Below are 15,754 nucleotides of genomic sequence, written 5' to 3' on the forward strand. Positions count from 1 at the left end.
ACAGGATAGAAAGCCCAAAGATAAACCCATGCACATATGGACACCTTGTCTTTGATAATGGTGGCAGGAATGTACAGTGGAGAAAGGACAGCCTCTTCAATAAGTGGTGCTGGGAAAACTGGACAGATACATGTAAAAGTATGAGATTAGATCACTCCCTAACACCATACACAAAATGGATTAAAGACCTAAATGTAAGGCCAGAAACTATCAAACTCTTAGAGGAAAACATAGGCAGAACACTCTATGACATAAATCACAGCAAGGTCCTTTTTGACCCACCTCCTAGAGAAATGGAAATAAAAACAAAAATAAACAAATGGGACCTAATGAAACTTCAAAGATTTTGCACAGCAAAGGAAACCATAAACAAGTCCAAAAGACAACCCTCAGAATGGGAGAAAATATTTGCAAATGAAGCAACTGACAAAGGATTAATCTCCAAAATTTACAAGCAACTCATGCAGCTCAATAACAAAAAAACAAACAACCCAATACAAAAATGGGAAGAAGAGCTAAATAGACATTTCCCCAAAGAAGATATACTGATTGCCAACAAACACATGAAAGAATGCTCAACATCATTAATCATTAGAGAAATGCAAATCAAAACTACAATGAGATATCATCTCACACCAGTCAGAATGACCATCATCAAAAAATCTAGAAACAATAAATGCTGGAGAGGGTGTGGAGAAAAGGGAACACTCTTGCACTGCTGGTGGGAATGTGAATTGGTTCAGCCACTATGGAGAACAGTATGGAGGTTCCTTAAAAAACTACAAATAGAACTACCATATGACCCAGCAATCCTACTACTGGGCATATACCCTGAGAAAACCAACATTCAAAAAGAGTCATGTACCAAGATGTTCATTGCAGCTCTATTTACAATAGCCTGGAGATGGAAACAACCTAAGTGTCCATCATCGGATGAATGGATAAAGAAGATATGGCACATATATACAATGGAATATTACTCAGCCATAAAAAGAAACGAAATTGAGCTATTTGTAATGAGGTGGATAGACCTAGAGTCTGTCATACAGAGTGAAGTAAGTCAGAAAGAAAAAGACAAATACCGTATGCTAACACATATATATGGAATTTAAGAAAAAAAATGTTATGAAGAACCTAGGGGTAAGACAGGAATAAAGACACAGACCTACTGGAGAACGGACTTGAGGATATGGGGAGGGGGAAGGGTGAACTGTGACAGGGCGAGAGAGAGGCATGGACATATATACACTACCAAACGTAAGGTAGATAGCTAGTGGGAAACAGCCGCATGGCACAGAGATATCGGCTTGGTGCTTTGTGACCGCCTGGTGGGCTGGGATAGGGAGGGTGGCAGGGAGGGAGATGCAAGAGGGAAGAGATATGGGAACATATTTATATATATAACTGATTCACTTTGTTATAAAGTAGAAACTAACACACCATTGTAAAGCAATTATACCCCAATAAAGGTGTTAAAAAAAAAAAAAAAGAAACCAAACTGTTCATCTGAAAGAAGGGGGTAAGGTGGGGGAGGATCAACTTGTCCAGAACCAGTTTAGGCTTCTGTAAAACAGTATATAAGGGGAAGAAAGTGTTTGGTTTTGTTTTGTTTTTTCTGGATATGTTAACACAAAAGTTAAGCATTTGATCTGCCCTCCATTTTATATAGATGGTTCCACTGGAATTCATGTGCTAAATCAGAGCTTCTAATTCATACTTCCATTTTCTGTCAAAAAATGATGTGGAAAGCATAAAAGAGACTGGTAAAAAAAGAATACATTTAATATAAATGAAGAGAGACTCTATATGATTTCAAATCAACCAACCCAGATATGGTTCATATCAAAGAATTGGGAGAACTTACAGAAGTGCCCACAAAACCACTACTGATGTTATTTGTGGAACCTGGGAGAACAAAAGAGTCCCTGGACAATTGAAAACTATCAAGTGTTCCTACTTGCAAGAAACTAAAATTTCAGGCATAGGTGTTTCAATAGCTGTTTTGTAAATCTCTAGACGTAAAAACATTGACCATTAGCTAGCAACGTATATTCACACAGAAGAGAAGCCAACTCACAGTTTTTCTTTCAAAACCCTACGTTTTAACAACAATTTAGGTGAGGTGAACCTGGATTTTATCAAATGGTTTGACAAAATCTCTCTTCATTAAAATATTTTGAGGAGGTTATGGAGATGGGTCCAAGGACTGGTTGTACAACTAGGTGGTTGTAAAGGTACATGAGTTAGTGAGGAAATTTCTAAGTAGAGTGTGTAAGTTTATGTCTTCAGTCCTGCTTGTTCAAAATTTTGAATGACATACATTTGAAAGGTCTAACTAATATATTCTATATTAGAATCAGAATATCGCAAGAGTCAAACAGTAAATTAAATCTAGCATAATAGAAGTGACTGGGTGACTCTAAATTAATACATTTAGTGACATAAACCAATCTATACTGGTTCTAAATGGCAAGATTGACTTATGCATAGTACATGTGTGTCTGTTGCAAAGTCAAACAAAGTTGAAAAGAATAGTATATATTATTAAGTTAAATCTCTCACTTAATAAAAATATTTCCTGGTGCTTAATGATTAGCTAGCTCTTAGTTTAATAGAGAAGATCCTTCCTCTACAAATATTATTTGGATCCCTTCAATCTAAAGTTGTGTAGGGAAGTAAAATTGATCATAACATCATAAAATGTACTAATCACATAGAAGTGAGGAACCCCTTATATTATCACTTATAAAATTATCCCTAAACAACTATTTCTGGCATAACATTAACTTTTATATTAAACAGAGTTTCTTGTTGATTTTCAAATACTTTACAAATTGATTACACATTGAAATATATTGGAAATTGAATCTAAAATTAAATGCAAATATTTCAAAAGATGCAGGATTTCACACACACACACACACATATACACAAGACAAAAGGAATGATGGAGAATATTTGGATTGCATACAAAGCCTTTACAAATGAGGATCAGAAAGTTTAAACCAATCAACTTTTAAAGCAGCAACATTACAAAAATATATAATATTATGAACACTTCTAAAGAGAATGACTTGACTATCAAAGAATTAAGAAAGGAGACTGGAGTAATTGATCGAGTGTACTACCATCTCAGGAATGATCCTCTTCATGTTCTTGTTGCCAAAGTCGAACATGAGTTGAAAAATATCATATTTTTCTATTATAAATTTGTTAGAAAAATTACATACACACCCAAAATGTACCAACACTTGATTCATTCTAAGTTAGCTCATAATTTCTGCAATTTAAAATTTGTTGACTATCACATAAAATTTCCACTTTGGTAATTTTAGTTTTAAGATAAACTCCCAAAAAACTTTTTTTCTCACACTTTACTATGAAATGTTTTTGCCTTTTTTAGAGTGGTGTTATTTTGACTGCACTTTTCTGACACTAGTTAAAATTAGTGGGAATCTAGTCTGCTACCTACAGAGAAACCTCATTTTTCAACAGATCAGATTTGTAAACTTTATTACCTATTCATTCATTAATGTATTCAAAAATATTTGTTGGATTACTTCCATGGGGTAGACTTATTTGCAAAAGCTGAGGTAGAGCAGTGAATAAAATTGATACAAATCTCTCTCCTCATACATTTCATATATTGAGTTAACATCTTACCTAATTCCTTTTGTATCTTCTGTCCACTCTACCTTTTGTAGAAATACCTAAGTCACCTCTGCAACATAATAGGCTTTCAAATATTTGAAAGCATTTGTCATGTTTCCCTTTAATCTTCTTTTCTTCTTGTTAGAAATACCCCGGTCTTTCCATCGTATTTTGTTTGATATTGTTTTAAAGCCCATCACCAACCATTGACTTCACAGGAGGCACCATGATTTCTAGATGATTTCCCCACCATTCTTTTCATCCTTCTTTAGTGCCCTCCTATTGTCAGAGGTGTTTTCAAAATATAGCTTATCAAAAGTAAATTTGATAGATATACAATATCCCCAAGTAGAATAGAGAGTAAATATTATAGCCCTGTCCAGACATTATCTATCCATCCGTACAGCCAAAAATTGTGTTCACATATGTTTTTCAAACACATCAGCACTTAGGCCCAAATTAAGATTTTATTCATCTAACTCACTCACGGTGATTTAGCTGTAGATGTTTCAAAACCAGTTATTTTCAATCCTGTATTTCTTTATTTGAGTTGAGGTTTTTAGCACTACGGCACTTCATATTTATCCCGGTTAAATTTCATCCTGTTGATTCCAGCCTATTGTTTTAGATTTTGAATGTGATGTTTATGGTTAATTCTGTCCCAATAATACTTGTAATGTTCTCCTGTTTTACGTCACCTACAAATTTAAGGATCAGATTTTCCTCTCTCCATCTAATTCAAAAATAATAATGATGAACGTGACACAAGCATAGGTCCCTGTGGCACACCGCTAGAGATTGCTATTGCCTAATTGTTTGCATGAGGATGGTAACCAGGTGTGAATTTCCCTTTCTCTGCTGTTACCCAATTTATATTCCACAATTTCACAATCAAGCAATCATGAATGCATTTATAATGCTTTTCTAGAACCAGAATACGTAATAGCTAAAATATGCCCACTAATTTCCCCCAGAAGAATTGTGTAGCTCCTTTCCCCAGGCACTTATTACACTTTTTATGTACCTACAATATAATGCCTACTCGAATTATATGAGAGTCATTTGTTTGTACAGCAGGTCATACAGTGGTACTCAATATTTATTTGTTGAATGAGTAAATGACTGGTAGGTAAATTTGTGTTAACCTCCTAGTCAAGGACCCTAACAGAAAATGACATAGGACTGTTGTCTTGTACATACTGGATGACTGTTGACAAACTTAAGGTCTTAGCTAAACAGGATTTAATATATTAAGATCATCACATGACTGTAAGTTGTACAGATGACAGGAATTTCTACTTGCATTTAGAGCTGGAGAAACCAGAGTACCTAAAAATTATGACTGCTCCAGTGTCTATGACAAAGCAATTTAAAATAGTACTCACACGTCCTACTTTTTAGTAATGTTCCACTCATATCAGGGGCACATCTGCCAGATCAGGGAAGCTTCCTGAGGGTATATCATGTTTTGCCAATGCAAATTAACATAGCAGTTTAGAATTAATGTTTTGTGTTACATGATTTCTTTTGTTTGCTAATTTTTAATAATGGTGTATGCAACTATTTTTATCATTAAATACCATATATCAGCTACATAGTAGGTATTCTGCTATGTATGCATAGCACTGTGTAGGATCTGTAAGAGGCATTAAATACAAGCTATTTAATTTGTTATTTGTAATACATAGATGTACTAAACATTTCCCCTTGCTCTTGGGAACTCACCATCTATTTGGGGAAGATGCATGCATGGGAAAATTAAATAGGTACATGATTAAGTTTAACCAGTAGTTTATAATGTAACAATAATGGTATTTTTTAAATTAATTAATGATTCAGCATATATTTAATGAATGAATACTATGTATTAGTTATGAAATTACTCCACTGAGCAAAACAGTGATGAATCCTGCACTCTTATCACTTTACAACTTAATAGTAGCTACATTGTAGACATTTAAAGAGGAGACATTTGGTTGGGTTGTCTGGTCAGTAGAAGATTCATAAGGATGTTGAACCTGCACTACATCTTAAAAACTGTAGTCACAGAATAGAAGGAAGCTCAATTCCAGGCTAGAGAGTAATTGACTTTACCTATGGAAGAAAAATAATGACAAAAATAAATGCTATTTCTTAAGAGATGCTGTGATGGGTTTTTTCCTTCTTCTTTTTGTTCAATCCTCCAGATACATCAAATGGAAAATATAATGATACAGATTATGATTGGGAGAGGCGGAAGCTTGTGCTAGGAAGGATGAGGACAAAACTGTCTTCTGATTAAATGAGTCTTAGCATACTTTGAAAAAGTAAAATATTTACTGCTCTATTACATGGAGAATTTATTTTAAGTTCAAAACCTGAATATCTCATTTATACCCTCTGAATCTAAATGTCAAACCTGGTGTGAAGACTAAAACACGACTTATAGAGAGAAAACTCTCATACTAAAAGCTTCCAACTCACCTAGAAAAGACCACAGTGGTGCATTTTCAATGCTGCCTGTCACTCACTTCGCAAATTACAAGTCTTCCACTGAACATTGATGACCCATCACTGCCACGACAACAAAAGTTCTGCCTTAGCAACACTCACTGATGTTGAGAGAATGACACACTGCTTATAAATACTGCAGTTGGGAGATTAGTGTAAATTCCAAACAAAGCAACATAATGAATCACACTTTGGAAATGCAATTGTAGTGTGTCAATTTATTTGTGTAAAAATGCATTCCAAACTTTCATGTATTAAATTTTCATGTATTTAAATTTATCTACTTCATTGAGTTCAAAAGAAGTACTTATACACATATAGATTTTAAGTTTTTACTTAGCAATTTTTTAATTTGATGGTACGTCACTTCTTATTTTTAATCAGAATTAAGAAAAATAAATGTGAAGTGCAGAAACTTCTCAATTTAAGCAACATAGTTTGAACAACTTTTTAATAAATGGCAGTTTCACTGGTTGAAAAATTAGAAATATTTTGCAACCACCATTGCTTTATCATTTCATAGATAAAAATTAAATTTTCTTGTGACTGTTTAAATTTATCTTTTAAAATTATATTTGTTTATTAATTATGTTAACATTTTCTGATAAAATAGAGTTTTACAACTATGTATTTGAGAAAAGAAAACCACTTAATATGGGCCTCTTTTAAAAAATGTATTGTAAGGCTAAAACACATATATCTCATTTTAGTTTTAGATTGCATAAATTAAAAGGAATATGTGAGTGGAATATAAAATATGTAACTACCCATAATTTCTTGAATTATCTATAAATTTCCAATTGTCACCAGTTAAACTTCTTAAAGTTGCCTGTGAGTATCATGAGTAATTGGAAATGTTGATCCTTACAAGACTCAGCTTAAAACAGTAGTGACTTTGGGGTCCCACCCTAGAGGAATAGTTTTATTTGTCTATACTACTCATTGGTGTACTAATCTTGCAACATTATATACTATCTCATTAATGTGTCTCTTTTTATTTTTTCAATAAGCTTGGGAATAAAACAATTATCTTTGTTCATTTGATCTTTCTATGGTGCTTAGAGCATTGCTGAACACATCATAGGCATTGAATATATAGTAACCAAATTCAATTGAAGCTGATAGAGAATAGTTCCTACTAGTTCATAATTTATGGCAAATACAGCTTTGAGAATACATGTTAGGTCTTAATACAAAGTCCTTTGTTTCATCAGAACCACTCTATTGGCAGATACCTTAGCTCTTCTTTTCTTTTTTTTTTTTTTGTACGTGGGCCTCTCACTGTTGTGGCCTCTCCCGTTGCGGAGCACAGGCTCCGGACGCGCAGGCTCAGCGGCCATGGCTCACGGGCCCAGCCGCTCCGCAGCATGTGGGATCTTCCCAGATCTGGGCACGAACCCGTGTCCCCTGCATCGGCAGGCGGACTCTCAACCACTGCGCCACCAGGGAAGCCCTACCTTAGCTCTTTGAGTACAATCTCCCTTCAGCTTGTCTGCCATAAAATCCTCACCAATCATTGATTCAGCTTATATTTGGACACCTGCCTTTATGACTTTACAAAAACTCCTTCAGGTTATCCATTCCACACTAAAGATAATATTGTTAGAAACTCATTAGAATATTTACTTGTTTACCAGAAGCTTTTATCTTATTTCTTCTAGGCTCAAGAATGCATCATATATAGATATTTTTCAACAGTAATAATTTAGAATTTTCTACAGAGGGGTACCCAGCTGGTTAATGAATAGGGATTCAGAAGTGAGTAAAAAAGTGTCTCAACTCTGAAGAGTGCACAGTAAATAAAATGAATGCCATATTTTACTTGTATGTGTGAATGTGTATATATATACACATATATATACACATTCACACATATGTACATATGTATATGCATGCATATATACATATATTTCTCAGGTTATAAAATATTAATATGTTACTTATATGTTATATAGTACTTATAAATTAATAGTAAAAAAAACAGAAACTTGCTCATGATTGAATAATTAGTGACAGACTTGGGACCCCAGTTCAGGTTGTCCTCCTCTATAACACTGACCACAGTATATCAGAAATGTCTAATCATGAGAAAAATAAAATAAAATTCCTATTGAGGGACAGTCTACAAAATGCCTGAGCAATAACCCTCAAAGTTGTCCATGTCATTGTAAACAAGGTAAGTCTGAGAAACTTAAACCAGCCAAGAGGAGGTTAAGGAGGCATGAAAACTAAATGTAATGAAGTATCCTACATGGGATCATGCAGCAGACAAGAGATATTAGGGGAAAACTGAAGACATCTGAATGAAGTGTAGGTTTAGTTAATAATAATGTATCAATTATGGCTCATTAGTTGTGACAAATGTACTGTACTAAAGTAAAATGTTAATAATGGGGGAAACTGAGTGTGAGATATTTGGGAACTCTGTACTTTCTTCACAATAGTTCTGTGAATCTAAAACTGTAGTAGAATAAGGTTATTTTAAAAAATGCAAGTTGCAGCATAATATTTATAGTATCAACCTTCTTTTTTTGTTAAAGAAAACCAGGGTCTATTAAACATACAATATCTATTATACACATACCTGACCACATTTTTTTGTTTTGGAAAAATTTGTAGAAAGAAGGCTAGCTATGAACATTGACTCGACTGTTGACTATGTCAGGGAATGGAGAGAAGAAGTTCTAAAAGGAAATTGATCATTTTTCTTTACATGTGTGAGTTTGGATTTACTGAGCCCTTTAGGTATATTTCCTCACTGAGCCAGAACTTTCCATAATTCTTTGAACACTTGGAGATTAATATTTCATTCCCCTCCTGACACATGTAGTTGTCAGACAATATTCAACCTCTCCCTCAAAGTAGGTATGTTTGATCATCCAAGTTATCTTGGACACCAGACTTGATATATTCACTCAAAGATTAGGTCTTAGAGCTGAACTTCTACATGCCCTACCAGTTTTCCATTTCAGAAACAAACAAACAAACATGTTTTTACCTCCCTACCATTTTTTTTAACCTTCCTTGAATAAAATCGATGGGCTTTAGAAATTTAAATTAAAACACCTTTTGGCTTTAGTTGAGATAAAATATTAAACTTCTCCATAATCTGTATAAAAAAACTTAAAAGTCAACACTACTAATCAAAATGATATCTATATCTAAAAGATTTCCACTAAGTTAAAATTTTTTTCTAATTTCCAACAGTACCTTGGAGCTCATCTTTCACAAAATGTTGAAAGGACCCTTGCCCTCCATCTTTTTTTTTTTTTTTTCCGGTATGCGTGCCTCTCACTGTTGTGGCCTCTCCCGTTGTGGAGCACAGGCTCCGGACGTGCAGGCCCAGCGGCCATGACTCACGGGTCCAGCCGCTCTGCAGCATGTGGGATCTTCCCGGACCGGGACACGAACCTGTGTCCCCTGCATCGGCAGGCGGGCTCTCAACCACTGCGTCACCAGGGAAGCCCACCCTCCATCTTTTGATAAAATGTCATAATCTATTAGTCACACATGAAAAGGAAATATTTTTACTTGATGGTGGGTCAGGATTTTTGGTCCCTATTTAAGAATTTCTTAAAGATTACCATAATAACATATTGACATTCTCACTAGTTACAATGATCATATATTATTCATAGATATTAAATATAAAATAAAATGCATAGGATAAATGAAGTTGTTATAGGATTATACATTGCTTGAATAAACCAAGTTCAAAGCAGAGAAGGCTTTCAGTATCTATACCAATTTCTAAAAATATTATCTCAAGCTCCCTCTCTCTAACCATATTTTTTCATATTTTTAGATAATGTTTAAGATAAAGCATTATTATTTTTAAAAACTCTCTGACAAGTGAAAATTCGTCCTTTTATCAGTCAGTATACTATTTAAAATTTCTCAGGTAGTCATAATTTTCCCCTTTGTATGCCATTTAGCCAAAAAAAAATCCCATAACTAAAGGAAAACTCTATTTTGGAGAGAAAAAGTAATTTGAGAAAAAGTAATTTATCTGACACATATTTTCAACTTTCAAGGAAATAAAAAAAAGGCTAAGTGGTATAGTTAAGAATCCAACTTTTATTTTTAATAAAATTAATAATTCAGAAGAGGAATATTTTTAAAATTAATAAATTTAGTAATTATATGTGTCACTATTTCCTGACTTGTTTAAAGTCATTAGGATTAGTATATCCCTTAAAAGTACAAATACTCTGTTTTTCTTTGAAGGATTTTCAAAGGTAATAATCATTCAAAAATCTAAATAATCTAATTATAGAAAGGATGATGTCACAGGGAAAAAAGAAAAGAAAAAAAATGTGTATCTTAAGAGCAGATATTTAAAAAAAATATGTGCTAAATATTATACAAATTGTGGTATTTTATTCATATAGAACATTTATTCAAAATATTATTTTTCTAATCCTATCAAAATCAATGCCTAACAACTAATTGCATATTTTACCTGTTTCATATTTCCCTTGAATATATTGTTTTCATTATTCTTTTTGTTCTGTTTTTTTTCTCATTGTCTCTATTTAAAGATGTTATGGGACTTGGAACACGTCCATTTCTCTTATATACATATCAACTTTGCTTTTATCAACCATCTACATAAGATATGGTCATAGCTTATGCTTCTGAAAAAATTCCATTGAATACATTATCTGGTATAAAGTTATGTTTGCATAAGCACTCACATGATAGTACTGCTCCCTGAATTAACTGCTAGGAAGTCATTTATCTTTCAGAAGGAAGATGTTTCTTTTTATCAGATCATGAAATTAATATAGCCTCATCACCTGCCTCTTTTCGTTTTAGCTGTTAAAGAACTCAGAGAAAATTTAATGGTCATTTGCAATAACTATGATATCTTGTGTCTGACAAACAGTTTCCAAATAATTGGGGACTGTCTATTTTATTTAAATACCTATTATGTGTAAGTAAATGCCTTTGCTGCATTAAAAATTCTTCATATTTTTCTATTTCCCCTTCCCCTATTTTTAAGCTTCTTGAGTCATGATTTTTTTCCTGCTTTTCTTTCACTATTATTTAATAGTATCTTCAACTATATCCTACTTGTGCCTATTTTCTAAAAATATTATCAATGCTAACCTTGCTTAGGATTTTCACATGGGGATCTCTTGGTGATGGTGTCACAACATATCTAAAAGCAAACTTTTCCTCCCTTGAAAAATTGTTCTCATTACTTTGTTTTGTCTCTTGTTTAACAGTATCATCACCATTCAAGCCAAAGATTCAAGCTACAAACTTTGGAGTTATTGCTTATTTGAGTAAAACTTTTGATTTTTTTTTGTTACTATTCTATACTCATGAGATTATTCTATTTCAGGCACTCAGTTCTCATATGAAGCATTTCAATTGCTTCTTATGTTTTAATTTTTTTTTAATTTTAATTTTATTTTTTTAACATCTTTATTGGAGTATAATTGCTTTACAATAGTGTGCTAGTTTCTTCTTTATAACAAAGTGAAGCAGCTCTAAATATGCATATATCCCCATATCTCCTCCCTTTTGTGTCTCTTTCCCACCATTCCTATCCCACCCCTCTAGGTGGTCACAAAACGCTGAACTGATCTCCCTATGCTATGCAGCTGCTTACCACTATCTATCTGTTTTACATTTGGTAGTGTATATATGTCCATACCACTCTCTAACTTCGTCCCAGCTTACCATTCCCACTCCCCATGCCCTCAAGTCCATGCTCTATTTCTGTGTGTTTATTCCTGTCCTGCCCCTAGGTTTTTGGAACCTTTTTTTTTTTTTTTTTTTAGATTCCATATATATGTGTTAGCATGTGGTATTTGTTTTTCTCTTTCTGACTTACTTCACTCTGTATGACAGACTCTAAGTCCATCCACCTCATTAAATATAACTCAATTTCATCTCTTTTTATGGCTGAGTAATATTTCATTGTATATATATGCCACATCTCTTTATCCATTCATCTATCAATGGACACTTAGGTTGCTACTATATCCTGGCTATTGTAAATAGAGCTGTGATGAACATTTTGGTACATGACTCTTTTTGAATTACAGTTTTCTCAGGGTATATGCCCAGTAGTGGGATTGCTGGGTCATATGGTAGTTCTATTTTTAGTTTTTTAAGGAACCTCCATACTGTTCTCCATATTGGCTGTATCAATTTACGTTCCTACCAACAGTGCAAGAGGGTTCCCTTTTCTCCACACCCTCTCCACCATTTATTGTTTGTAGATTTTTTGATGATGGTCATTCTGACCAGTGTGAGATGATATCTCATTGTAGTTTTGATTTGCATTTCTCTAATGATTAATGATGTTGAGCATTCTTTCATGTGTTTGTTGGCAATCAGTATATCTTCTTTGGGGAAATATCTATTTAGCTCTTCTTCCCATTTTTGGATTGGATTGCTGTTTTATTTGATATTGAGTGGCATGAGCTGCTTTTAAATTTCGAAGTTTAATCCTTTGTCATTTGCAAATGACAAATTTGTCATTTGCAAATGCTTCATTTGCAAATATTTTCTCCCATTCTGAGGGTTGTCTTTTCATCTTCTTTATGTTTTTCTTTGCTGTATAAAAGATTTTAAGTTATACTGGGTACCATTTGCTTATTTTTGTTTTTATTTCCATTTCTCTAGGAGGTGGGTCAAAAAGGATCTTGCTGTGATTTATGTCATAGAGTGTTCTGCCTATGTTTTCCTTTAAGAATTTTATAGTCTCTGGTCTTACTTTTAGGCCTTTAATCCATTTTTAGTTTATTTTTGTGTATGGTGTTAGGGAGTGTTCTAATTTCATTCTTTTACATGTAGGTGACCAGTTTTCCCAGCGCCACTTAGAGAAGAGGTTGTCTTTTCTCCACTGTATATTCTTGCCTCCTTTATCAAAAATAAGGTGACCATATGTGCCTGGGTTTACCTCTGGGCTTTCTATCCTGTTCCTTTGATCTATATTTCACTTTTTGTGCCAGTACCTGTGTTGATTACTGTAGCTTTGTAGTATAGTCTGAAGTTCAGGAGGCTGATTCACCCAGCTCATTTTTCTTTCTTAAGATTGCTTTGGCTATTCAGGGTCTTTTGTGTTTCCATATAAATAGTGAAATATTTTGTTATAGTTCTGTGAAAAATGCCACTGGTAGTTTGATAGGGATTGCATTGAATCTGTAGATTGCTTTGGGTAGTAGAGTCATTTTCACAATGTTGATTCTTCCAATCCAAGACCATGGTATATCTCTCCATCTGTTTGTATCATCTTTAATTTCTTTCATCAGTTTCTTATAGGTTTCTGCATACAGGTCTTTTGTCTCCATAGGTAGATTTATTCCTAGGTATTTTATTCTTTTTGTTGCAATGGTAAATGGAAGTATTTTTAAATTTCTCTTTCAGATTTTTCATCATTATTGTATAGGAATGCAAGAGATTTCTGTGCATTAATTTTTTATCTTGCTACTTTACCAAATTCATTGATTAACTCTAGTAGGTTTCTGGCAGAGTCTTTAGGATTCTCTATGCATAGCATCATATCATCTGCAAACAGTGAAAGGTTTACTTCTTCTTTTCTGATTTGGATTCATTTTATTTCTTTTTCTTCTCTGATTGCTGTGGCTAAAACTTCCAAAACTATGTTGAGTAATAGTGGTGAGAGTGGAGAACCTTGTCTTGTTCCAGATCTTAGTGGAAATGTTTCCAGTTTTTCACCATTGAGAACGATGTTGGCTGTTGGTTTGTCATATATGACCTTTATTACGTTGAGGTAAGTTCCCTGTAAGCCTACTTTCTGGAGGGTGTTTATCATAAATTGGTGTTGAATTTTGTTGAAAGTTTTTTCTGCACCTACTGAGATGATAATATGGGTTTTATTTTTCAATTTGTTAATATGGTGTATCACATTGTTTGATTTGTGTAGGTTGAAGAATCCTTGCATTCCTGGGATAAACCCCACTTGATCATGGTGTATGATCCTTTTAATGTACTGTGGGATCCTCTTGGCTAGCGTTTGATTGAGGATTTTTGCATTTATGTTCATCCATGATATTGGCCTGTAGTTTTCTTTCTTTGTGACATTTTTGTCTGGTTTTGGTATCAGGTTGATGGTTGTCTCGTAGAATGAGTTTGGGAGTGTTCCACCATATGCTAAATTTTGGAAGAAGGATAGGTGTTAGCTCTTCTCTAAATGTTTGATAGAATTCGCCTGTGAAGCCATCTGGTCCTGGGCTTTTGTTTGTTGGAAGATTTTTAACCACAGTCTAAATTTCAGGGCTTGTGATTGGTCTGCTTATATTTTCTATTTCTTCCTGGTTCAGTCTCAGAAGGTTGTGCTTGGTTAAAAATGTGTCCATTTCTTCTAGGTTTTGCATTTTATTGGCATAGAGTTGCTTGTAGTAATCTCTCATGATCCTTTGTATTTCTGCAGTGTCAGTTGTTACTTGTCCTTTTTCATTTCTAATTGTATTTATTTGAGTCTTCTCCCTTTTTTTCTTGATGATTCTGGCTAATGGCTTATCAATTTTGTTTATCTTCTCAAACAACAAAGTTTTAGTTTTATTGATCTTTGCTATTGTTTTCCTCATTACTTTTTCATTTATTTCTGATCTGGTTTTTATGATTTCTTACCTTCTGCTAATTTAGGTATTTTTGTTCTTCTTTCTCTAATTGCTTTAAGTGTAAGGTTAGGTTGTTCATTTGAGATTTTTCTTGCTTCCTGAGGTAAGATTGTATTGCTATAAACCTCCCTCTTAGAACTGCTTTTGCTGCATCCTGTAGGTTTTGGGTCGTCATGTTTTCATTGTCAGTTGTTTCTAGGTATTTTTTGATTTCCTTTCTAATTTCTTCAGTGATCTCTTGATTACTAACTAGTATATTGTTTAGCCTCCAAATATTTGTATTTCTAACAGATTTTTTCCTGTCATTCATATCTAGTCTCATAGCATTGTGTTTGGAAAAGATACTTGATACAATTTCAGTTTTCTTAAATTTACCAAGCTTAGATTTTTGACCCAGGGTATGATCTATCCTGAAGAATGTTCCATGAGCACCTGAGAAGAAAATGTATTCTGTTGTTTTTGGATGGAACATCCTATAAAAAAATTAAGTCCATCTTGTTTAATGCATCATTTAAAGCTTTTGTTTCCTTATTTATTTTCATTTTGGATGATCTCTCCATGGGTGAAAGTGGGGTGTTAAATTCCCCTACTATGATTGTGTTACTGTCGATTTCCCCTTTTATGGCTGTTGGCATTTGCCTTATGTATTGAGGTGCTCCTATGTTGTGTGCATAAATATTTACAATTGTTATATCTTCTTCTTGGATTGGTCCCTTGATCATTGTGTACTGTCCTTCATGGTCCCTTGCAATAGTCTTTATTTTAAAGCCTATTTTGTCTGATATGAGAATTGCAACTCCAGCTTTCTTTTGAGTTCCATTTGCATGAAATATCTTTTTCCATCACCTCACTTTCAGTCTGTATGTGTCACCAGGTCTGAAGTGCTTCTCTTGTAGACAGCATATATATAGGTCTTGTTTTTGTATCCATTCAGCCAGTCTATGTCTTTTGGTTGGAGCATTTAATCCATTTACATTTAAGGTAATTATTGATATGTATGTTCCTATTCC

The sequence above is a fragment of the Delphinapterus leucas genome, chromosome 18, assembly GCF_059928025.1.
Source record: "Delphinapterus leucas isolate spDelLeu-1000000601 "Yukka" chromosome 18, BTC_Dleu_Yukka2, whole genome shotgun sequence".
Taxonomy (NCBI): Eukaryota; Metazoa; Chordata; class Mammalia; order Artiodactyla; family Monodontidae; genus Delphinapterus; species Delphinapterus leucas.